The 25,187-nt window shown below is 38.7% G+C and overlaps 1 long non-coding RNA gene across 1 annotated transcript; it reads left to right on the top strand.

Moving 5' to 3' along the window:
• The first annotated feature begins 1,368 nt into the window (after window positions 1-1,368).
• LOC107317315 lies at window positions 1,369-25,187 on the top strand. The gene is made up of 5 exons (XR_001556818.2): window positions 1,369-1,733; window positions 20,677-20,768; window positions 22,981-23,314; window positions 23,495-23,589; window positions 24,763-25,187. It is a non-coding gene; the product is annotated as an uncharacterized LOC107317315 (long non-coding RNA).

Here is a 25,187-nt window from a genome sequence, read left to right as displayed (position 1 = left end):
CTACTTTATATTCATTTCCGCTATTATTTTATTTATTTCTCTATTAAACCTACCACAAGTAAGCACAAATGCAAAAACCTAATTCATATGTCAACCTACTCAATAGCTCTTATGGCCAGAATTGTTATTATCAGTATTATTTTCAAAAGTGGTGTCATCTATAGGCTCAATCAGTATCAGAAGCTCCTAACATGAGAGAAAGAACAGTGTATTTTGAAAAATCACTGGTAAAAATCTACAGTCACCATCTAAATGATCCTTAAGGTTCCTTCCAACCCAAAGCGTTCTATGATTCTGTGAGTTCTAGGAAATGCCGCCTTTGTTTGGTTGGTTTTGCAAATTGTTTTAAGGGTTCCCTTGTAGACTACTTAGGTCCCATCATAGCCATCCTCACTGCAACAACTTCAACTTGCTGTCATTCAGACATATACCATAGGGAGATTTGGGAATTCTGTGTCAGCAGATCAGTCCTTGTCCCACTCTACAGTCAGAGTTGTGAATAATACACGAGAGGCTGAACACCACTGAAACCAGCTCAAAGAAATGCCATCTCTGTGCATTGCACTGCACACAAACTGCACACAAAACATGGGCTGTCCCCCTGTCTCAGGTGAAAAAGCAGAACTTCAGCTCCTTTAACATGAGTAATTGGGACTGACTCCTCTCTGGCTTTTGAAATTTAGCTCTACATGTAGCAGTGCAACACATATGGCACCAGTGAGCCCTATCTACTTCAGTAACGAAGGGATTTCAACACACAGTATATATGAGTAAGGAATTCATATTTTCAGTGGTTGCCAACTGGCAATAAAAGCTTAACACCATCTGAGCTTGTGATCTTCTCTATTGGATAGCTGAATCTGTGATCTAGTATCTCAACAAACTGGACAATCCATGTATCGCTACATATGATACCTGATAATGTTTTATACTCTATCTGATATGCATATATGATAGAAGACATAAACAACCTAAAATTCAACTGCACAAACCAAAATCCTCAGTGTGCTGCAGTTTCCACTCAACACTTTCACATAGTGATAGAAGAGGAAAATATTTTTTCTCTTACAATATTCGGAGTTCTTAAAAACAATTTTCTTTCGTGTTACTTTGGGCGGGATACTGAATCTGAATTCACTTCGTATAACACATGGTGCTCTTGTGAATCTTAACATCATTTATCTTCGTTCATTTCCCTTTTTTTGTTGACACTGTACTTTCAGAGGGCTACCAGAACTCAGCATGCTTCTGGTGCAGGTGTTACAGCGTTTACTTTCTCTTTTGGTGTTTTACTGTGAGATAAAGGGAGTCATTATCTTCCTAATGAGTAAAAAAGCTCAGCAGTAACTTGAGCCAGACCTAAACACACACAAGACGCTCCTACATGTAACCAGTTGTTGGGCGGGTATTAAAGGCTGTAAGCACCTACAATTAAGGTCCTTCGTCCTTTGTTCTGCATCAGAGAGGGAGTTTTAGCCTCTCGCCGCACGCCTAAGAGAGCGCGGAGCCCTCTTGCCACAAATGGTGCCCTAACAGGGGTACGAAAGGTTGACCGGTCAGAAGCGCAGGGCTGAGAGAAGTGCCGTGCAGAGAGGCTCCGTCTAAAAAGAGAGAGCTGAAAAGTAGCTCTGGCAGAGTCGGGCTGGAAGAAACCCTGTCCTTCTGAAAGAAGATCAAGACTGAGAGAAGTCTTATCATCCCCAGCTGCTCCGATTGCCTTTCGCTGGACGAAGGTAAGTGATTGCATACCATGGGGAACAAAATGACATCTGGACCGAAAAATGTCTTTGTAAAATTGTGGGACACATCCACTAGAGGTGATGGGATGGCATCCGGGTTGCTAAGAACCTTGAGAAAAAATTCTGAAGTCTTACAAAGTCAGACATACAGGCTCATCATTGGCTGCCCCCGATTCATCTGAGGGTGAAGGAGCCACTGGCTTCTCGTCGGGCTCACCCGCTGTGCCATCAGCTCCTTCATTACCACCGCCGCGGGGGGTCCTCGCCGCCTCCTCTCCCAAAGGTCCTGACGACCCTTTTCGTTCTGTCCCAATAGACCTGAAGGAAAAGCTGGATCTGTTTCTCCCAATCCGCATGATACTTTTATGGGCTTTTATGCAGGGGGAGGCCAGGAAAGCTGGAGACGCGGATATGTTGAAGGCTTTTCTTGTCATTGAGGCCCCGGGACAAGAGCCGCGATGGGAGACTTTGACGTAAAGTGTCCTGCAGGACATTGTGTGGGAATCGAACCCCCGGTCGGTGTCCGTGCTCAGTCGAGTTAGAGAGCTCTCTTAGTTTCTTGTCCCATCAGCGTAGTGTGATGTTTATTGTGGTCAGCATGCATCTTATATACCATTCACTTACAAACAAGACATTCCTGTTCCTCTAACAGTTTCTCTAATCAGTTAATTGGTCCCAGCTTCTCCCAAACAAAGGTGATAGGGGATGAAAGGTTTCTTAAGAATAACAGGATTAACAGTGCATATCAATGGAACCTCCTGTCTACCCTTAGAAGCAAACAGACACTGCTTGCTCTTGTCTCACACTCTGGTCTTCCAGGGTTTCACAGTGATAAGGTCTACCAAAGACTCTGATAAGCCCTTTAGTGACTTGCTCACAGTTACATCTACCCCCACAGGTCGGCACGAATTCAGGCAACTGAAAACGTGTTGCAGCCGCAGAGAAACCCGCTTTGGGCTGTAGATGTGAATGCCTTGATGGGGGAGGGAGATTTCTCCACCCCAGCTCTACAGGTGCTAATTGCATTTGGCAGTGCGTGCTCTCCGAGCTGTACCAGAGGCTGGAGAGCAAAGACATTCTTTTGTTAGTATTAAGCAACAGTCCCAAGAACCGTATATGACATTTCTGGATAGGCTTAAGAACTCGCTGAAAAAACAGGTTGATAATGAGCAGGCAGGAGCTCTTGTATTTCAACAGCCAGCCATTGAAAATGCGAGCGCTGACTTCAATGCTGACTACCAAAAGGTGCTGTGTGCCCTAAAGAATCCCACTACTAAGGAATTTGAACAACAAAAGGCACTGGAGTGGAAGCTATCGGAGCTCAGCAACTCGAAGCAAAGCTTCATCTGCTCACCGTTAGGCTGCTTTTTAATAACTAGCTGAAAAAGTTTCTCCAGAGACTCAGCAGTCCACATAAGTAAGATGTTGATAAGATACTTATTTTTGCTGTACTTATTATTTCCAGTGACTTCAACTGTGTTACTGCAAATTTACATCAGTGAGATGGATATCATGAGCTTGGTCTATTGTGCCAGAAGCACAGAGATGAAAAATATCGAACTGTGAAATTAAGGTTTAAATGTTCCAGGAACAGAGTCTTGAACAGTAAACTTCCAATGCTAAATGAATGTTTTAAAATGGTCCAGTGGAATGAGCAATGCTCAAAGGAATTTCTTGCTTCAGATAAGGAGGACTAAGGTTCTGCCCTGGATGGTGATTCTGGATGTTGTATACATTTTGTGGAGTGGAAATAAAAAGATCTAAGGTTCCCTGCACTTTGACAAACAGAAGGGTGAGATTTAATTGTGTGAACATGTTTAGGCATTTTTATTCTTCTAGTACTGTGGAATATATCCTCTCCTACTTTTCCTTTAGAGACATGTTACAACCTTACTGAAATACATCTCACAACAGTACAGACTTTGATCTGCTCCATGTAGAGACAATCCTCAGTTTATTTCAGGGAGGGATTCATTTAGGAAAACCTGGCAGACTGTTTTTTGTATTGACTTTGCAGAAGGTTACAAAAGAGGCCAAGAAAAATGAAACTCTCCTGAAGCTGGCTTTTCAGATAGGTATCAGAGCGATTCTCCTAAATTCCTTTTTAGGTGGTCTTTAGCCCTTCAAGTACTGATACTTCCAAAGACAAAATTACCAACACATCCCATTCTCACTTATTTGACAGTCTTAGATTTGTCTGTGCTCCAAGCAGATAGACCCAATCTGTGCTTAGATAGTCTGTGCTACCCAGGGAGCATATATTCCCAGCTGGCACTTGTCTGTACCTATGTATATGTATAGTAAGTACCCTAAGTCTCACACAGACAGCACAGCCCTTACTAGTACCCACACTATGCATGCATCTCACCTGCACCCATATGACCCCATTGTGCCCACTCACTGCAAGCAGCCTTATGGGCCCCCTTACAACCACTATCCCTTTCTCCAGAGGTAGCATATGGACCTCTTCAACAGACACTAGAGGTCAATCACACACAGTCTTTGAATGCACAATTAAACCCCTGAAAGGTCAACCTACTCCAGACAGTAAATCAAGGAAGTAACATAAAGGACAATAAAAAATTCTTATGTAAATATGCAGTTATGTAAATATGCAGTTGTCAAAACTATCCCTTGCTTATGCAAGCCATATGCTATATTTTTGACTATGTGGATGTACTTCAAAGGATACAAAGCTCTTGCATTGTGAATAATGTTGATACATGTAGAAATTGATTTATTCCTGAAAATGAAATGAAATTTCACAAATACTTAGATAAAGTGCTATACAGGTATAACACTTCATGAAAACATTCAATGTCTATACATATTTAGATACTGTATTTGTGAAAGTAATCAGCAGTATAATAATGTTGTCTCTATATACACTACCATGATGGACTTAAAGGATTTTATTGTAAAAAATGCTTCTCTGAGACAAAGATTTATGTTATTTGCTTTGACATATTGTGTCTGTGTAACAGACAGCCTTTGTTCATTTTACAGATTTATTTTAAATAATTGTCTATACACTTGGGAGGAACTGCAAAGCCACAGTTGTGTTACACTCATTTCACTGACTCAACAATGTTTAGTAATGTGTTTTATTAAAAATATATACATATATATATTGGAACAAAGTAATACCTTGTTTAATGAGCTATCTGTAATCTAAACATCCAAATTCTGTAGTTTTGCAGCCTGAACAGTGCCTTGAGTATCAGCATCTCTCCCTGATATGACTTGAATCGTCATTTCTCGTACCTTTCCTTTCTTATTACATTGTCACTAAAGCTTGAGTATCTCAGTATTTCTTTTGTGTTTGGACTATAAGGCAATAGGGAAGAAAGTTCATTTCTTACAGTCACACATTGTCAATATACATGCCAGATTAATAGCTCTGGAGAGTGATGATCTCTGATACCATCAAGGAGATAGAATAGTGCCTAAGGAAAAGAAAGATAATAGTAACAAAACACATTATTTGTCCTCATTCAGTATTTCTCAACTCTTTGTTGCCTTGCTGGTAGAGGAGGCATGAACAAGATGGCAAGACTGCCATGATTTGGATAACTGACTTGTCCACAAAAGATGGACGCCATACAGTACTCTTGAAAATGTTTAGTAAATATTTCTCTACCGGTATTTGTGTGTTTCCTGTGTATAGGAACAACATTTGAGCTTCCCTAAAGTAATTTTAAATTGAAAATAATAATGATAATTGATAATGATACTAATTCCTTGAAAAATGTTTTCCTGGAAAACCATGGCAAATATCTTAAGGATTTCAATTTTACTATGTCATGGTTTTGTAATGTTGCAGTCAGTGCTGTCATGGCATACTATTTGAGTCTCTTTGAATGACTATGTACAGGAGAAGCTTATAATTTTGTTCCTGAAAAATGTTTTCTTTCTGCTTTAAATTTTTTATGGAGGAGAACACTATTCATGCTATCCTAGTATATTACAGAGCAACCCACAACATGCTGTCATTTGGTGGTTTCTTGCTTTGTTAGTCAGGCTGTATTTTGTGTATAGTGGCATTAAGTACCTTTTGTTTAAAAATAACAGAAGTCACCTAAAATATCAGACAGTGTTCACAAGGAAAAGAAGGAGTTGAGGGATTTAAATGACTACTAGAAAACCCAGTTGTTATACACTGTAAAAAGAAACACTTCTGGCTGAAAACATCGAAGATAGGTAATTATATTTCTAAATGAGGAAATCTTTGTTAGGCTGAGCAGAATGTAATTAATTTTATAACATTCTGTAGTGTTGTAGTCAATACAGATAACAGACTTTCAGATACTTGCTGTTGAACCACACCTAACTCATTTGAAAAACCTCATTGTGCATTCTCTTAATTCAAGTCAATAGTGATAAAGCCCTTCTATGTCACTCCGGTAAACTCAGCCACTGTCTGAGTTTTTCTTAAATGAATTAAACAAGTTCAAGAAACCATGTAGTTCCACTCAGCATATACTCAACCGGTTTCTAACTTTATTTCATAGGGTTTTCTATTTGCAGGTAAATTGTATGGTTTGGTATGCAGCGGACTAGATTTGTTTCGTGTAATTATATTTCACATGTGAATATGGTCTTCTACATGCTTATGGATGCAAGACTATAATCTCTAAAGAATATAGAGAAGATCTTAGTTGGACCCAGAGACATGTCTTTAAAGTAAAGCCTAGGTCTACTGAGACCTATACAGACAGGAACTTTTGAATGTAATAGGCTGCTTGGAGAAAAACCAAGAAAGTGTAGATTGCACTTCATTACCATTCCTGCAAAGCTTTTATGTTGCTGCTGTTTGTCTATTTTTAAAGCCAATAAGAGGCAAAATTTTGTCCTACACAATGAATATTTTAGATGGCATGATGCTTAAGGAGAAAAACTAATTCTTGTGGCACACGAGGATTCTTTTCCTGCAAAAGAACCTTATTATTACTGAGATAGGATAGATAAGACCAGTACATGAAAATTTTGAGACTTGGAGATCCTACTGAAATGAGATGATCATGGCTATTTATCATACAGCCCTTGGGAAGAGGGTGATGACCACTGTATAACCCTTTCTGTAAATTACTACTTCTTGTCTGTTTGCACAGGCACACGTCTTGGTAATCCTTAAGCCTAACACAGCATCATCCCCTCCTGCCCCCATGGCTGTCACTGGAGCAATAGGAAGTATCTGACCTCTTTTCAACAGGTGTGGATGAGAAGAAAACAATTCAAACTTGCCATCTGTTAGAAGGTGTTCAATACTAAGCATAAGCCTGCTTTCTGGGTAGCTGCACAGTTACTGATGAACTGGCGGCTCTTTCAGGAAAACAGAACTGATTTTCAGAAAGGATGCAGTTCTTTGTTATACGTATCATGGAATACTCTAGTAGCACTGGGAACAACATGAACTTCAAACATTGGTGTGTTCCTTGTGTAGAGACTCAAAGTAATACTGAAATCAGTCCTTGCACTCTACATTAAAGCCTTGGACTAATTCTTGGGTGAATGTGGAGTCCAAAGTACAACATAAAGCAACATAAAAAATTTAAGCACCACCTTGCCTGGTTTGGAATAGCAACCTGCACTACCTGAAGAACATGCAGAATCTCTACAGTTCCTGTCATCAGTCAGCTATATTTTCTGAAGCAGGCTGATACAGCATGCTATCAACAGCATTGGAGCTACACTACATATGTACTGAATGTGCAAGATTCATTTTTTTTTTATTCCACATAACCTTTCTGCTCTGCATCTTTACTTCAGAGGAATGGAAAAAGAAAAAAAGACAATGGCACTACATGTTAAACGCAAGCAATAATTTTCAAAGTGCAAGACCCGGGTAGAAAACACTTTTAGATAAGAGCTTTTGAATACTTTTCAGAATGCTTTCTGTAGTTGTACACTGTAGTGTAGGCCAGTTGATATCTATTATAAAAGAAAGAAAGAAAGAAAGAAAGAAAGAAAGAAAGAAAGAAAGAAAGAAAGAAAGAAAGAAAGAAAGAAAGAAAGAAAGAGAGAGAGAAAGGAGGGACGGAGAGAGGAAGGAAGGAAGGAAGGAAGGAAGGAAGGAAGGAAGGAAGGAAGGAAGGAAGGAGGAAGGATGGAAGGGAGGGAGGGAGGAGGGGAGGAGGGAGGGAGGGAGGGAGGGAGGAGGAGAGAAGGGAGGGAGGGAGGGAGGGAGGAGGAAAGGATGGAGGGACGGGAGGGAGGGAGGAGGGAAGGAAGGAAGGGAAGGAGGGAATGATGATGAGAAAACTGTGCGTACAATTTAAATGTTAAGCACAGCTTAACATTTTCACATGTCTTTTTGGCTTCAGCAGTTTGTCTTTTCCAGGCCACCAGCAAGACTGGACTTGGCAACTTCCAACCCTAGCCAGAGCTGTTAAAGGTCCAACATTTGCTGGAACCAAATGTAGCTTGGGGCCCTACTTGTTCTCCACTTTATTATTAGTCCCCTCACTCCACTGACTTTTTTTGGCTCTTTCCTAACTTACAGATGATTGTTTGTGACAGGTACCCTATAAACTGGATGTTTCTTCAGCCACAATTTCCGTCTTCTGAGTAAATGCATTTAAATGCTGTAAATCCCTTGCTTTCCTTTTCATTTGTACTATTTCTGAGTTGAAATATGGGATGCAATTTAGTAAAGCAAACAGATTAATAGAGAGAAAAACAAGAGACATTAAATAATAGTCTCGGCAATTAGATGAGGAAGGGAATTAAATAGCTTAATTCAAAGGCCTTAACATTCTTCACTTCAGGGCTTAGTTTGAATTAATACTTAGTGTACACACATTTATAAATGTCATATATGGGTGGCTCTTTAACAAGGAATATTGAAAGTAACAGCAAAAAGGATTAATCCTTGTATTTTCAGTAAAAGCACTTATTTAAGGTCTGCTGAACTACTGCTTTAATGAAAAAGTTATTACTACAGAAACTGAGTACTGTGAATGAGACAACCCAGCTCTTGGAAGAGTTCTCAGGTTTTAAAATAAAATAAATGTGGGGTTTCATATCTTTTTACTGTTATTTTAGACTCATTTGGGTCAGCTTTCTGGCGTGATGTCCATTTGGACTGTCGCAGTGTAACCAGCACTATGATGAATGTCAGTGTTTTTCACAATCTGCTTTATTCAATTCAATGAAGCATTTTTCAAGGCTTAGATTAGCTGAGGCTGTGAAAATTGCAAAGTCATTATGCTATATTTCTTCTGCTTTCCTGAAAAAGCTTGTTATGCTTTTGCTCAGTTTTGGAAGTTTTAAGGCCAAGGTCAAGGTTTATGAAAAAGCAGATTTTCAGACATAAAACACAAAAGTGCATTTTTATCTGTTGGGCACGTGCCAAGAGGCTCATCCAAGTATGTGTAATAAAACCGTGGAAAATGTTAATGTATTTATTTGTTTATTTATAAGCTTTTTCTGAAGGCAGATTTAGAGAGTGCCCAACTAAAACATATTTATTTTTCTTGGAGGAAAGAAATACCAGCACTTAATCTCTCTAATAAAGAGTATGACTGTGAATAATGTGCTGTGCTATCCAAAGGGATATCCTTTGTCTGCCTTATAAGAAAAACAAATAAAGACTCTCGTAATGAAACTGATGGTTCTGGTAGTGTCCTTCAGGCTTCAGATTTGAAGCTGATGATATCTTGACTAAATGAGTGAATTGTGGTCTTGCGGTACTTCGCCAGTCATCTTCACTATTGATGCTTAGAGCAGTTAGCACCATTTCTTTAAATTTTATTTCATTTTTGTTGGTCAAAATCTTTACTATGTTAGTTACGTTAGCGTTCAATACAGAAGGATATTTATCTTGTAAGTTCTGATGAGTACCCTCACACATAGCACATTCCTGAATTACAGAATATTTGTGGGCTTCCTGCTGAAAGGAAAATAGGCTGCTTGGCAAATAAATGTGGTTTTCTTGTTGTTTTGTTGCTATGGTTGTTTTTCCCTTGCTATACCTACATCGATTCATTAAAAAAAAAAAAAAAAAGCAAACAAAAATAATGGCAGGAAAAGAACCCTTTACTTCATCATTCTCAACAGAAATACCAGTTTTGACGACAAGGCAAGCAAGTAATGAGAAGGCTGCAGGCAGAGAAAAATCTACTAGATAACTAATACAAATAATAGCAAAGAAACAAAACCAGAAGCTGAGCTTTCCATGTGCCTTAAAACTCACAGAATATATGCCCCACCATGATTTAATGACCTTATTATAGGAGCATTTTCACAACAGACTTTTTTTTTTCCACAGCTTAGTCACTCAGCAGTGCATTTCAGTCTCTTAATAACACTTTTTTTTAATAAATATATCTGATTGATTTCTACAGCTTAAAAAAAATAAAAATTAAAAAAAAAAAAAGACACTACTGTGGCATTACAAGTGAACACTGATACATACTGGTGAACTTTCTTCTACGCTGAGTATCAAAAGAAACTCAGCCACATGAATGAACCTCTTCTAATCTCAACTCCTTGGTAACAAGACCAAACAAAATAAGTTCTTGTTACTCTTTGTTTTGTATGTATTTATTCGAAACATATGTAGTTTCTGGAATCTCTTCTCAACTGGGTAGATCTCTTGTGAGAGACATGCATACTTAGCAAAAATGTATGTGTCTTTTCTCCTCTTGAACATACAGTAATTATCTACTTACAAGTGTTATAATTGGATAAGATTGTCATCACCTGCCACGGGAAACTGATTATAGGAAGAGTTGAAATGTCTGTTATGTTAATACCCCTTAACAGTGTAACCTTCATTAGCACAGGAAAGCCATGTTTATCAAACCTAGAGTATTTTAAGTAATTTTTCTGATTTTTTAGCTTCATATTCTTTTTTTTTTTTTTTTTTTTTTTTTTTAAAAGCTATAAACAATTGATAATCCATAGATGGAAGTTCCTGAGGTGGCAGAGACTGGAAAGTCATGATTTGTTGATAATTCATCTAAGGGTTTTCTACCTCCAGGTCTGCAGTTACAGACAGATTAATATGCAGATGAGGAAGACAGCCTCCTTCAGGGCAGATGTCAGAGCCAGCTGAGCCCCAGTTGAATATTCACAGAATGTTTGTCAAATAAGCAGCGTGGAAGCTATTGGAGACTCGCTCCTGCAGGGAATGGATGCTCCATCTGCTGACCTGATTTGATGTCTGGGGAGGTTTACTGCATATTAGGCAGTGAAGTTCAGAATACCACAGAAAGTCTACTGAGGTTTATCTGAGCTGCTCATCCCTTTGGGCAGCAGTGATTCTGCCCGGGGAGTCCCCAGACATTCATGGATGATTGCCTGGCTCTCATGACGAGGGTGCAGGACATGGGGGTCCCAGATGCTACCTAGGCAAGCTGGAAGAGCAGTGTGTGCTGGCGGCACCAAGGCCAGTAGCATCCTGTGTGGCCTGAAAAGAGGCATAGACAGGAGATGAGGGACAGAGGGGTTTATTCCTCTCTGGTGAGCACATATTAGAACACATCATGACACTGTCTCCAGTTTTGGACATTGACAACCTAATGTAAGGTCAGTGGGGAACCGCAGGGCAGTCAAGATTGGAGTAGCAGTCCTAGGAGGAGAAGCCATGGGGGTGGGACTTGATGAGCCTGAGGTAGGAGAAAGCTTCAGGGAGACTGAAAAAAGGCAGCCTTGTCTGCAGGGGAGGAATGAAAGGCATGAAATGTAGGCAGGTCACTTACCATTGCACATGACTGGAAGCTAATAGGCATTGCTTTTTATTGGTCATAAACAAACAGGATGCTTCTGCAGAGTACAAGGAATAGCTTTTTCCCTAAGAGGATTTCAGCAGTGGCACAGTCTGCCCACAGAGGTGGTACAATTTCCATCCTCCAGCGTTTTCGAGACATGACAGGATCAAGCCCTGAGCAACCTGGTCTGATGCCAAAGCTGTCCTGCTTTTGGAAGGAGTGCAAAACTTTCCAAGGTCCATTCCAGCCTGAGTGATCCTGTGATCCTATGAAATCTGATCCTAATAAGTACAAGAAAAGGAATTATGTAGACTTCTACGTTTTCATTTTATAATTCAGCTCTGAGAAATGGGTGAGGAGAAATTGTAAATCTCATAGAAAATGGAGAATTAGAACAGGGAGGCAAGAGAGAACACAGGCATCCTATCTATCCTTTGAGAAGAATCAGGTGTCCTAGTGCAGAATCTGCCAATTTAGTCTCTGAGTGCTTGAAGATTTCAGAAGTCATCTGGTGTGTTTGCTGATTCAAAAGGCAGTGTGAAGATATCCAAATGCCACTCTCATCTTGTCTTTCCAGTGCTGTGATTGAGACAATATTTTCTTACGTTAAAATAATCCTCTTTTGTCCCTATCTTTATATTCAGAAGAAGATACTAATGCGACACTGTGCCTCAGTGGGGTGGGAAGGTTATAAACTATGGTTGGATTTTCAGGCAATAAGGTGCTGCAAGGCTCAGACTTCAGGGTCACTCCACAAATAGAGCTTGTGGTGGAAGACTGCCCTAGGTATAAACCAGGAGCACTTGATACAAAATGGGACATAGCTAATCATTTTGGTTGCCCAGAAGTGGAATGGTATCCAGTGTATATTTTCTAATGCTGGAAAGTGCTAAGTGTAGATGTTTAGTATCAGTTTGCCTGAAGCATTCATATTCCCAAAGTTGCCAGGCTCTACACCATAAATATCTGCTGTTTGGTATTCTCCAAACAACTTCAACCTTTACAGTGAGCTGTGCAGCCATGCCTAAATCTATCAAACAAATACATTTCAGCTGGCTATATTTCAGTGACAGATAGATTTAAACTCAGCCATATTCAGCAGGCTTTATTTTCCTTTAAATGTAGGGAGACTCCTCAAGAAAATTTTGCCATTTTAGACTTATCTTCATAAGAGTCTGACATCACCCTCACATTCTGAGTGAAGGGTAAGGTTAAAATGTGGAAATGGTAAATGAAGAGTCACATTAAAATCTACATCAATGTGAATGTATCATTGTTTATCAGACTACAGAAACAAGTAAATTCAGAGTGAGCAAAATATGGATCAACATCTGGCTTCTACATGCACATTTTATTTATGGCAGCTATTTGTATATTTTACACATACATAAATAAGGAGACACATAGAATCACTAGAGATTCACAAGAATCACTAGAGATTCTAGTGAAGAAATATCTGTGGGCTGTCTGAAGAAACTGGCTTTATTTTACATTCAGGAGAATATTTCTGGGGGAAAAAAAAAGAAAAAAAAAGCAATTTTTCATTCTTAGCTTCCCTTGTAAACAGCTGAGAAAAAAAGAAAGGAAAAAGAGACTTATTTAATTATATTCTTGTTCTTGTTAATATGCTCCCATGCAGACATACATAAATAACTTTAGAAAGCTCTTTAATTACAGCATGCAGGAATGAGGTAGTGCATTCCCGTTGTTTATATCAATCTAAGCAGAGACTAGGTATACCAGGTTTATTGATATCCTGATATATTAAATCAGACAACAACCATTTGTACTAATAAGGTAGTACAAGTATTTGCCAATTTATGTACTGCAGCAGAATTTTATACTAAAGTAAAACGGAGACTTAGCAACTTTTTTTCCTCCTTTTTTTTTTTTTTTCCCTCCCCCTTCAACCTTCTTGACAGTTTCTGAACAATTCCTCGCTCTCCCCAGCAGAAAGGCAATAATTGAATAATTGCATTTTCTAATCTTTCTTCTAGGAGATGTAAGATAGCATAAGGTATGCCAAACACATAAATGGCAGATTTATTTTACAGATATAGATGCAAAATGTGAGTTCTCTTCCAGCTCTTTCAGCTGTGTTTACACATTTCTACTCAGTATCCTAGAAATACTTCTGTACTGTCAACAAAGACTGTCTTGTGGATGGCTTCTCCTGTTCCCAAAATATGTTTATCATATATCCCTTATGGCAGCAATAAAAACCACGGTTATACAGATAACAATAAGTGTTAGGTTGCACACAGCAGACACAAAATGAAAATAAACTTACCAATATATGTGAACACATGATTTTATCTGTATGCAGTATTTTTAGCTATGCTTTCTAATTGCAAATCAAGCTCTCTTCTCTAATGTGTTATAAAAGGATTCAGACTTTTTTGGCAATGGAAACTTTTGTGAAAAATTTAATGAAAACACATAAATAAGTCCATTTCCAAAATATAAAAATATTATTTATTCTTTCTGGTTTAAACTGAGACAGGGGAGGTTTAGTTTGGATGTTAGGAGGAAGTTTTTCACACGCAGAGGGTGGTGATGCACTGGAACAGGTTGCCTAAGGAGGCTGTGGACGCCCCATTCCTGCAGGCATTGAAGGCCAGGCTGGATGTGGCTCTGGGCAGCCTGGTCTTGTGGTTGGCGACCCTGCACACAGCAGGGGGTTGTAACTGATTGAGCATTGTGGTCCTTTTCAACCCAGGCCATTCTATGATTCTTGCCAGTGGTTATGAAACTTCTGCTTTAATGGCACAGGAATAGTAATATATAGTTATATATATATTCCCTTGATTTTTATTTTTTTTTTAACTTATTGTTCTGCAGCTACAAAATTAAATTGCATTTTAGTGTTACTCTTTAATGGCAGTCTCTAGTACTTTATAAGATGAGCTACTGCTAGATATTCTTCCCATCAAGGGAATGATTTTGTGCATAGAGGTAAAGTGTTAGAATACTTTTAGTCATCACTAAATAGATATTTAATCTTAAAATATTTGCTGACATAACTGAAAATGGGTCCAGTTGCATCACAGACTGCTCCACATGCATTCTGGCAACATAGTGAATATAATTGTTAAAACTTCTGCTAACTTACAGTTTCTGTCAGGCTTAAAGAGACTTATTTACTATCAACTTCCCATTAGGCAAAGACTCAAAGCTGTCATTCAAAGTTAATCAGGTCCCCTGAAAATCTCTCCTAAAAAGTGTAATTTTAACTTGTTGTAGACACATACTTTAATCCAAGTGTCACCAGCTTTCAGGGTGTTTGTACAGATCAAGGAAGAAGAGTTTTAACTTTAGGTTTTGCTTTTTATTCTGCTAATAGTGTTAGTGGGATGGAAAATATGATTCTGTAACAGGCAGTTGCTTATAAATGTACAAGACAGATTAAAGTTGGCAGAATATTAAATAAAGTTAGGAGCCTTCAAGGTTTGCAACACTTATGAATTTACCTTTCCTTTGAAAACTTTTTTTCAGCTGTTGATCTGTTTAGTGAGTTTTTCTTTTTTCAGAGGCCTCTCTCATCTCTCTGACCTCTCTCATCAAGACATGACCTTGCTGTTGTAACACAGGAGTTCCTATGTTGCTCTGAATCATGTAAGAAAAGAGAAAAGGCGAAAATCTTCCCCCTTATACCATGTTGCAGGACTAGGAAATTCATCTGGTAAATCTGAATGCATGCTGGAAAAAGTTATAGATGATTTAAAACAAAATAATTTTTTAAAAAAATCAAGACAGAGAGAATTTAGCAAGTTAATAGGAAAGAGAAAACAGGACAAGGACAGTTTGAGGAGACATTCTATCATCAAATTTTCTCATTGGAAAAACATTTTAGACACTTTATTCTTTTTTTTTTTTTCTTATACACATCAAGGGTACTCAGACAAGCAGAAATAATGGCCTCTGGCTAATGACTGAAAGGTAATGTCAAAGAACTGGTAACCCAGACACGTGTGACATAACAAATTTCACCCTTTTCCTTTATTTTCTCCTCTATCCGGGAAAAATCATAAAACTTAGCAAGTATGCTGCTGTATCTTGAAGACACAGAGTAATATTCTAGGTTGAGAGGGTTCTTCAGAGGTTATCTAGACCAATCTCTCTGTTAAAGCGACTACAGTTACAGCAGGTTGTCAAGGTCCTTTTCCAGCTAACATGCGGTTTTCTTCAGAGATGCCTATAAGAAACCCATGCCAATTCATCCACATATGTGGCAAACACATTTCCTTATATTTAATCAAAATTCCTCATGTTCCAGTTTGTGACTGTTGTCTACTTTTTTTATTGTCGTGAAGTTCTGAGAAGAGCTGTTTTCTGACTTCTTTACACCTTCCCTTCAGGTAGCTGTGGACAGATCTAAAGCCTTCTCTGAGTCTTCTTCAGGCTGAAAAGAATGAATTATCTCAGCTTATTTTTATACTTCATATAGGTATTAGGGCAGCATCCTAATTATTGCTGCATTTGCTGTAGTATGAACAAGTCTGTCTCATAGTAGGCATTAAAAAAGTGCCCCAAAGTAGGCACAGTACTACAGACATAATCTCACAAGGGCCAAAGAGAAAGGAAGGATCCCTCTATTCATGGGAGACTTCTTTTGAAGACTTCTTTTTCTTTCAAAGACCAGTCCAAGACCAACAGAAGTGACATCTGCTGCTTTTTCATTGAGATGCAGAGTTTCCCCACAAAAAGTAATCAGGCTTGGTTAACCCTTCTATTATCCATGCTGGCTCTTTCCAGACTTGAACAGTTCTGTGCATTCCTGGAAACACATGAAGAAGAAGAGTTGTGAAGAATATGTTCTCCATAGCCTTCCCTAGGATTAATTTGAAACTGAAAGGTTTGTTCTCTTTGTACTCTCCCCAGTTCTCTTTCCTGCCCTTCTTGCAAATATACTGGACACTTGCATTTTGGCAGTCAGTGTTCTGCATCTCTCTGACCTCATTCATTATGTACCATTCAAAGCCAAAATGAATTTAACAATTAACATTGTGATTTTTGCAAGTGATACACTTGTTGCCTTCTATATATATATTTTGCCCTTGTTAAGAAGGGCTCTTATAAATGACTTTGATGTCTTGCAATTTTCATTAATTATGATTAGTAGAGGAGTCAACAAGTATGTCAACAGGATTGACCAAGGATGATCTTGATTTTACTTAAGCTGAACAGAAAGTCAGTAATGCAAATACTTAGATGACAAGGGCAGATCAATTTAATTATCATTTTCTTTGCTCTTCATTTAGGAATTAAGATGACCTAGAAAATAACTTCCCTTCACATTTATTGTATTAGATATCAGAGGGGGAAGGGTCCACATTAGTTGTCAGCAGTTGTCTTCTGGCTTTTATAGGAGTTTTCTATATGTGTAAGGATAGAAGATTAGAGACCTTTAAGGCATCTGCATTTTAACAGCGTTTGGTAAGACATGAAGAAATCAAACCTCTTACTTTTTCATACATCATAAAGGTTGTTTAACCAGCAGCTGTATTTGTTTTGAAAGATGCAATTGGATTTAGCCTAATCCCAGAGGCAGAGAGAAGGAATCTCAGTTTATTCTCTCCTCTAAAGGGAGGCAACCAACTAAATTCTGAGCACTTTGTGATACTTTCAGCACCCAGAGGAGCAAGACAGCCTCAAATGGAGTCATACTGTTTATTCTACAACAGTGTGTTCTGATATATTTTAAAACTGATGATCTAAGAGTGTGGGCAGAAATTACAATTCATAACACGATAATGCTATACATTTACATTCAATCAGCGAAGAAATCTACAGCAAAGTGCTTACTTATATGCAAAGGGGAAACTTATTTACATCTACTTCACAATTCACGGAATTGTAAATGTGTTGCGACTGAATAGAAAGAAATGAAATCCAATATCGTGTTTTCTATCTATCAATTTGTGCCTAAGCACAGAAGGGATCCAGTGGTGCAACTTAATAGGTTGTTATAAATTAGCATGTTATGAAAAATTGTCTCACTGCTTTCATAAATGAACGGTATTAAACTAGGTTTTAGCAGACCAAAGGAAGACATTTTTTAGACAAACAGGGTATGTGTACTTCACTGTTCAACTGAGAATATTTTATTGCAAGGAAATAGTACTCATAAAGAGGGATTTTAGTCTTTCTAGGCTTAAGCTGTGTATAGTCAAGAAAAAATGCACCCCAGAAAGTGCATTTCGGTGCTAATATCGCATTTATGGTGCATCATTTTCATAAAATCTTTCATGCCCTACTTTCTCATAAAGAAGCTGGAGAACCATCAGCTGAGTTCTTCCTTCTCCTTCCCAGAATGTATCTCTCTCTAAGTTTTTCTCAGCTCAGTCACTTTTTGTTGTGCCTTCCCTCCTTTTCTTTGAATGGATCACCGTCAGCATTAATCAGAAAATACATTAGCTAGAAAAAATAAATAAGAGGGTGTGAAATGAATTGAGAAATAAAAACCAAGCACCACCATATTTGACCTTCTCATGACTGAGGACTGTGTAACTGTAACTTCTCCTCCAGGGCAGTCAAGATGCTACAATGCTGCTTTCCAGCTAGATGACACCCACCTTGTGTTGTTGCAGATATACTATCCTTGAAAGTAGACTTCAAAAAGGCCTCACAATATCTCACACTTCTGCTTATCCACCTTCTTTTCTCTAATGCTTCACAGACCCGTCTAAATCTTCTAAAGCGACACTAAATCTCTAGTAGCTCCATTAATAACTTATTGTTTTTCATCCTTCCTTATGGCTGAAAGAATTGCTCTCTGGCATATAATCTGACTGAATCTTGACTGCAAGGCTTCTAATGCGAAAAGGACAAATAAAAACCCTAAAAACATTCTTGTACTTCTGAGGAGTCTTGTAACTGTCTCAACATAGCCAGAAGTTACTTAAGAACTTCTTCCAAATATCAGTATGTTGAGAAAGCTCTCTATTATCAGCCACATCAGCATCCACCTTTCTACGTCTGGGGTGACAAGCTGCCTGGACTTATTAACTGAGCTTTAAATAAGATTCGATGGGGAAGGGGAGTGGTATGTACTTCTGAGTGACAGAGAAGATCCAGGGAACACTGTCACTTTAGGAAGCAGCAGTGATAAACCTGTGAATCATCCCAAAGGAATCAGAGCTCCTCTAAGAAGATAATGTGGCCATTAGCCACATCCTTGGAGGTGTTCAAGGAGAGGCTGTATGGGGCCCTGGGCAGCCTGATCTAGTGAGTGGCAACCAGCCCATGGCAGCTGGTTGGAATTAGATGATCTTTAAGGTCCCTTTCCAATTTGTTGTGGTTTTGTGCTTTCTGTTGGTATTCCTCATCAGAACACCATGCAGAACAGTGGCAGTCAGAGACTTCATGTCCTGGTTCCGTGTCACCGCCTTTTGGGGCATTTTGGGTTCCCAGAATGGAGGGGCGGCATCCCCAGAGGACTTGGCTCCGAGAAGAAGCGGGGTGGGACTCTGGACCGGACCCCAGCCGCTCTGTCTCTCTCTTCCTCTGTCCGTCTCAGCTTGCCATGGAGAAAAGCACATGCTTCTCTCGCACTGTTGTGGTTTGACTTGTACTTTAGGTGCTCTTGTCTCTCTGGTTTTGTTTGATTTGGTTACATTTAGTCAATTCCTGTTCCTCCTCAGATTGTTGCCATTGAGTTTTCTCTGATAAAACCGCCTGCTCGCTCTCTGCCCTTCCAACTCCCCCGGAGCTCCTGGCCCGGGGCCGGCCGGGACGTGAGGTGTACCCTTTCCTTTTTTGTTCATGCACTCCTTTGTCTCTCCTTTTTTTAATCTAAAATACCAAAAAATATTACTATTATAATGAACACCAAATTCTCCACACACTCTAAGGAAGCATGATGACAGAACAAGTATTTCCATCAATATCACCTTGAAAGCCCATGTTTTCCCTTTTCTATCCCTATGAGAATATCTCAAGAAGAAAATATTTTCTTTATAACTCATTTCAATTTTTAACAGCATTTTCTGTGTTGCCTTTGATTTTTGTTTTGTCTTATTTTTAAGAGGGAAGATGGAAAACAAAAGAAGACATTTAGTTTTGTGACTTCCATCTTTTATGTCCTTATTATCTGGTTGGTTACATCTCTTTGTATACTGTGTGTACTTGAGATTTATGCTACTTATTTTTTTTAATGAAAGCTATGTTTTTTAACAAAGAATGCTATTCAGATTTAAATGGGTGGTTTTATTTTTACTTTAGGGACTCTTCTATTTTCCAAATAATTAAAATTATTCTGCTGTTGATTTCATTGAGGGGACATGGTATTCTATGGTAGCACGTGGCTGAACAACAAAAGAGGTCATAAATTGGAGATAACAGTTGCATTTCTGGAACTGTAGCTGAAAAGTGCAGTACTAATAAATTCAGTTGTACATGAGAATGACTCGATCTACTCAACAGACAAAACTGCAAATGAGCAAAGACAACAGGAACATGTTCAATGGACATTTATAAGAGTATGAAAACAGATTCTTAATACTACACAAAGAATGTCCCATTTTTGCTAATGAAAGGTTCCTACAAAGTACATTTTTCTGACCCATATAATCAGTAATGTGGTGGCAATTACACTGCAGAGCTGCTTATTGTTTTTTCAACTTCCCAATTCTTAATTAGCACAATGCATACATTGCTACTTCCAACAGTGAAATAAGTGAATTTTGTGCCTAATACTGGTTCGGTAAGATATGTTTCCATTATGTTCCAAAACCTGAAAGGAGCGTTTAAACAGGATGGAGAACGCCTGTTTACAAGGGTGGATGGTGATAGGACAGGGGGGAATGGTTTTAAACTGAGACAGGTGAGGTTTAGGTTAGATATCAGGAGAAGGTTTTTCACCCAGAGGGTTGTAACGCACTGGAACAGGTTGCCCAAGGAGGCTGTGGATACCCCATCCCTGCAGGCATTGAAGGCCAGGATGGATGTGGCTCTGGGCAGCCTGGGCTGGTGGTTGGTGACCCTGCACGTAGCAGGGGGCTTGAAACTAGATGATCATTGTGGTCCTTTTCAACCCAGGCCATTTTATGAAGAATAGGAGGCTGTGAGTGATTTCATCAGTAGGTGTACAAATATATGAATGGATAGTGCAAATAAGCTGGAGCCATGCTCATTTAGTTGGAACCAAGATAAGAAACAATGAGCAGAAACTGATTCACAGAAGACACAGCCTGAATATCAGGAAATATTTTGTAATTGTGCAGGTGATGGGGGACTGGATGGAGCTGGTGGATTTTCTCTCCTTGGAGATCTTCAAAAGCCATGAAGAAATGAACATTTTCCTGGGTCATCTACTGTAAGTTGGACAAGATGATCTCTGGAGGTTCTCTTTCAACCTTGAACATTCTGTAATTCTCCCATTCATTTCTTACAGTTGTTTTCTTTTTCACAAAATGCTGTACTAAGATCAGATGAGTGATTCTGTTTTGTCATTCCTTAAAGATATTATCTCTTTATGCAGTGTAAGAAACTATTTAATACTACGCATAACTTCTGTTCTATAATGGATGCTGTAATTCTCCCTGATAAATTTTGCTTTCCCATTCCAGCTATTCATGGTGCCGTTTTTTTATAAGTTTGAAACCTTATTAAAATTTTCAGTAGAGAATCACACCAGGATATGATAGACTTTAGGGGATAAATTAAGATTAAATACCAGGTAAAGGAGTCACTGAGATGTTGTTGGATGTTTTAAAGCCTTTTTAAAGGAAAAGCAGCATTTCTCTGTATCAGCACAAAATTCTTGCTGTGGATTGGAAAACATCTGAGATTTCACAAAACCTTTCGATTTCTGCCTTCTTTGAGTGGTAGTATATAGAAAATTGGTCAAATCCGATGAAAGATAATGCCTGCTTATAAACCATAGTTTAAGTGTCAGCTATAGAAAGGAGGAAGAATAAGGAGAGAACTGGAGAAAGCAAGATGGTTTTTTCTAGTGTGAATTCTCATTATTCTGTGTTGGCTGTCTTGCTTTATATGTATTCCCTTCTGCCAAGACTGTCAAAAACAGTATGTACCTAGTAACAATAAATCATTACAATATGTACATGCTAGGAATGCAGAGTTGATGGAATTTAAATGTATGGATGCACCAAAAGTTTAGTGCTTTCAGAAATCTGTGATCCAGAAGTTTAAACATTTGATAAAGTGAAGTCTTGTATTTAATATTTCTGTTTCAACATTAAGATTTTACTATAAGTAGCTAATAAATCTCCAGATGCGAGGTATTTGTGTTCTGCACTAAGATTAAACTGTTTCAAAAGTAGTTGTAAATTACCTCTATTTGTGGCCCAACTGTAAACTGCAAGATATAGCTTTATCCACTGTAGTTAGATTTCCAACCATGCATTTCAAGGCATATAATGTGTTTGCAGCTGTGTTATTAAAGTGAATTAAAGCTGAGCATAAGTAGCTGCTGGCCTTTGAAGATGTCCTCCAAACTGTAGAGAACTTGTAGAAAAGTCCTGATTTATCAAGTGCTCACCAAAAGCATTTGTTTCACTCTTCTATGGGAAGCTTTAATAGTACTGCCATCCTACTGATCTGGACAGGGCATCTATAATACACCCAAGAAAATATGTGTCCTCAGAGAGACTGAAGAGAATAGTGAACTGTAGAATGAAAAGTAATAAAGAGACCTTGTCAGCCTATAGTATTTCTTTTGTCTCCTGCTTCTACTAAAATGCCTTTTTTTTTTTTTTTTTTTTCCTGGTATGTGTGTCTCTACTCCAACTGCAACAAAACATACCTGAAACCCGTCAGTGAATTGTGTCACATGCCAAATAGCCTTATGGTTAAATTATTCTCTAGAGAAACCTGCTCTTTAAATTCTTTCTCTCTCCTTTTTGCTCCTCACGCTCAGCCAATGATGTGCTAGAGACCTGTTGACAACATCAGCATATTTTATAGCCGGGCTGTGGAATGACTTCCTGGACTCTCCCATTAATTTTTACAATTCAAAATGTTAGCCTTCTTTCAAAGAAAGTGTAATAAATAAATGTCTATGATATTAATGGCAAACACACTGCTGACTCCTGACATGCCCTTGAATTTCTGAGTGGTAGTACTTTGCAAACCTTGTTACTAATGCTGAAGCTCTGGCTGCAGAGTTATATGGGGTTTTGCCCTCCCCCATTGTTGACAGGATGACATTTGTTCCTTTGTCTCTGGAAGGATGGTGTGGAGCCAAGGGAGCAGACACATAAACAAAAGGAAGGTTCTTTTTAAATGCAGAACGATGAGCTTCAGTCATGGCTCACTTCTGCCTGTTAGGATCTTCACAAGGCAGGTATTGTTTTCTCAGAGAATAATTCTCAGTGCAGAGTGCTATTCAGGGAGGTTTTTTTCCCCTACTCTGTAATAGATACACGGATAACTAATGACATAGCTCTATGTGTATTTTAAAGACCTAAAATCTAAGCTGGCAAGGCAACCCTCAACAAGAGGCCTGTATATCTGTATATTACAAAATGCTTTTTAACATCCTAACTGGATTTCATTTTTTGCAGAACTTCTGTCTAAAGCACACGAGCTCAGTACACCTGGGGACCTCAGAAAGGACCCTTCCACTTTGCCAGAAGGAAAACGGGGTTTTGATGTCTGCTGATAGCACTTACTGTCTCGTTAACATTTCCTCTTGCTGCATGCCTTTTCTTAATAGCTGTTCCCTCCTAAGTTCTTGCTCTTATTGACCCTCTCTCTGAGCCATTACCATTTGGAGAGGGTTTCACAGACCAACATCCTGCCTCAGTTAAACCTCTTTACCAGAGGGCTGATCCTTACATTCCTGCCCTACATCTTCGGGAGCTGACAGACCATCCTCACGAAAGATTCCTCATATGCGTAAGTGATTTAGATTTACATGATTTGCCTGATCACTTCTTCTTTCGGGCTGTTGAATATATCTTGTTTAGTATTACTGAAGCCCTGGGAATCTGGAAGAGTCAAACACAACAGGAATTCAGAAGCATGTTCCTGCCTGTTGATCAGGGCCACAGCTAAGACCTATTCTTTTTCATCCAGATACTCTGCTGTGATCTTAAAGCAGGGACAGTGGTACAACGAAGAATGCGTAATGGATAATTTCTGCTGGAAAAAGGGACTGCAGAAATTACCTGGTAAATATCAGTGCCACGTATATGATTAAGAATTTTGGTTAATTATAATGAAATGCACTTTAATTACTCTATAATAAATAAATACCAAACTGTAGTGATATCGTAGGGGGAAAAATGTGACAGCTTTATATCAACAGGAATCTGACTAGGTTAAATGATGCGCATTAAATACTTATTTAATCAGTATACTTAAAAAAGTATTTACAGGCTGGTTTTACTTTCAGTATTTTCATAGTTGAATTTACTGTGTTTATTTTATTCTGCATGTATTTGATTTTCCCCTTGCATTAGATCATCACATTTAAGCTACACTTTGGAATTTTTCCATACAGCACTCCAGCTTATCTCCTGCAACACCACAATTGTATCACTGAATTTTATAATTGCAGGGCCAGTAACAAAGAGGCTAGTGTAAGAAAGAGATTAAAAAGGGAGGATAAAGCTGCAAGTGCTAATAGAGAAGAAGAATAACTCTATTGTTGTGTTAGTAATTACATACTGCTGCAATTCTCTCCACCCCTGGAATTAGCTGCTGCACAAGTCAGTGCAGGCACAGTTGCCTGTTCAGCAGCTGAGGAGCAGGCAGAAGCTGAGTGGAAAAACTGCTATGTACAGTTACTATCAGATCGTCTTTCAAAAGAGCCAGGGCTCAGAGGGAGAAAAACAAGGTACTGGAGAGGATAACTGAATATTTGCCTGAGCCTCAAAGCAGAGTCAGTACTTTTCCTCTCACCTGGAGCCAACATCAGTACAAGATGTAAGGATAAACTATGTATGTTCTCTCTGAAAGGGTTTGTGCCTGAAGAGCCTCAGTCACATATGGCATGGGATAGATATCTCAGCAAATGTCTTCTTACCAGCTCTCCTTGCCATCCCTCATTTATCAGCACGTATGTTAGAGATTAGGTTTGGCATTCTTGCTGAAAGATAGTCAGCATTAGAAACTATCATGCTAGTAATTTCGTGAGATAGAACAAACTATTCATAGCAGTGTAAAAAAGGATATTCACCTTGGGCAAACTGTGTGTGTGTATGCATATAGCACTGCTAATCTTGAGAATGAGATACCATTTTAAAATAGTGATGTATTGCCATTCACAATTTCCATGACTATGACATTTTTGTATAACTTTTTCTACCAAAGTATTTCATAATCATCCGTTTTCTTTGTAGTGAACGATGTTTCTGAGCCCATTTGCAGTACAATATCTGAATGTGGCTGAAATGCACCAGAGAGAACACGCCGACTCTGTGAAGAACAAAGAGAAGCTCCAGACTCATTCTTAAGTGAGAAAGGACAATACCAGCATGGACTGGGCAAGTGCTGGGTCCTACTATGGCCTGTCAGTGTTGCATCAGGTAGCAAAACTTCTGTTATGTGCTTCATCCCCCATATTTAAGAATATAATTTATGTATAACTGTAGCTACAGTTTTCATCACCTCTTTTAATTTTTCTAAATGATGCTGAGGTATTTCATATATTTTATTATTTTTAGAAGGCTTCTGATTCTGAATCTGTTTGTGTATTGCTTTCATTTATTAAGATGTAATTGTTAGAAGAGCTTTGTGCATCACAATAAAAAGTCCAGCAATGGCA

This window comes from Coturnix japonica, chromosome 8 (genome assembly GCF_001577835.2).
Source record: "Coturnix japonica isolate 7356 chromosome 8, Coturnix japonica 2.1, whole genome shotgun sequence".
Taxonomy (NCBI): domain Eukaryota; kingdom Metazoa; phylum Chordata; class Aves; order Galliformes; family Phasianidae; genus Coturnix; species Coturnix japonica.
The sequence above is the reverse complement of the archived record's forward strand: the minus strand, read 5'-3'. Positions and strand labels throughout refer to the sequence as shown.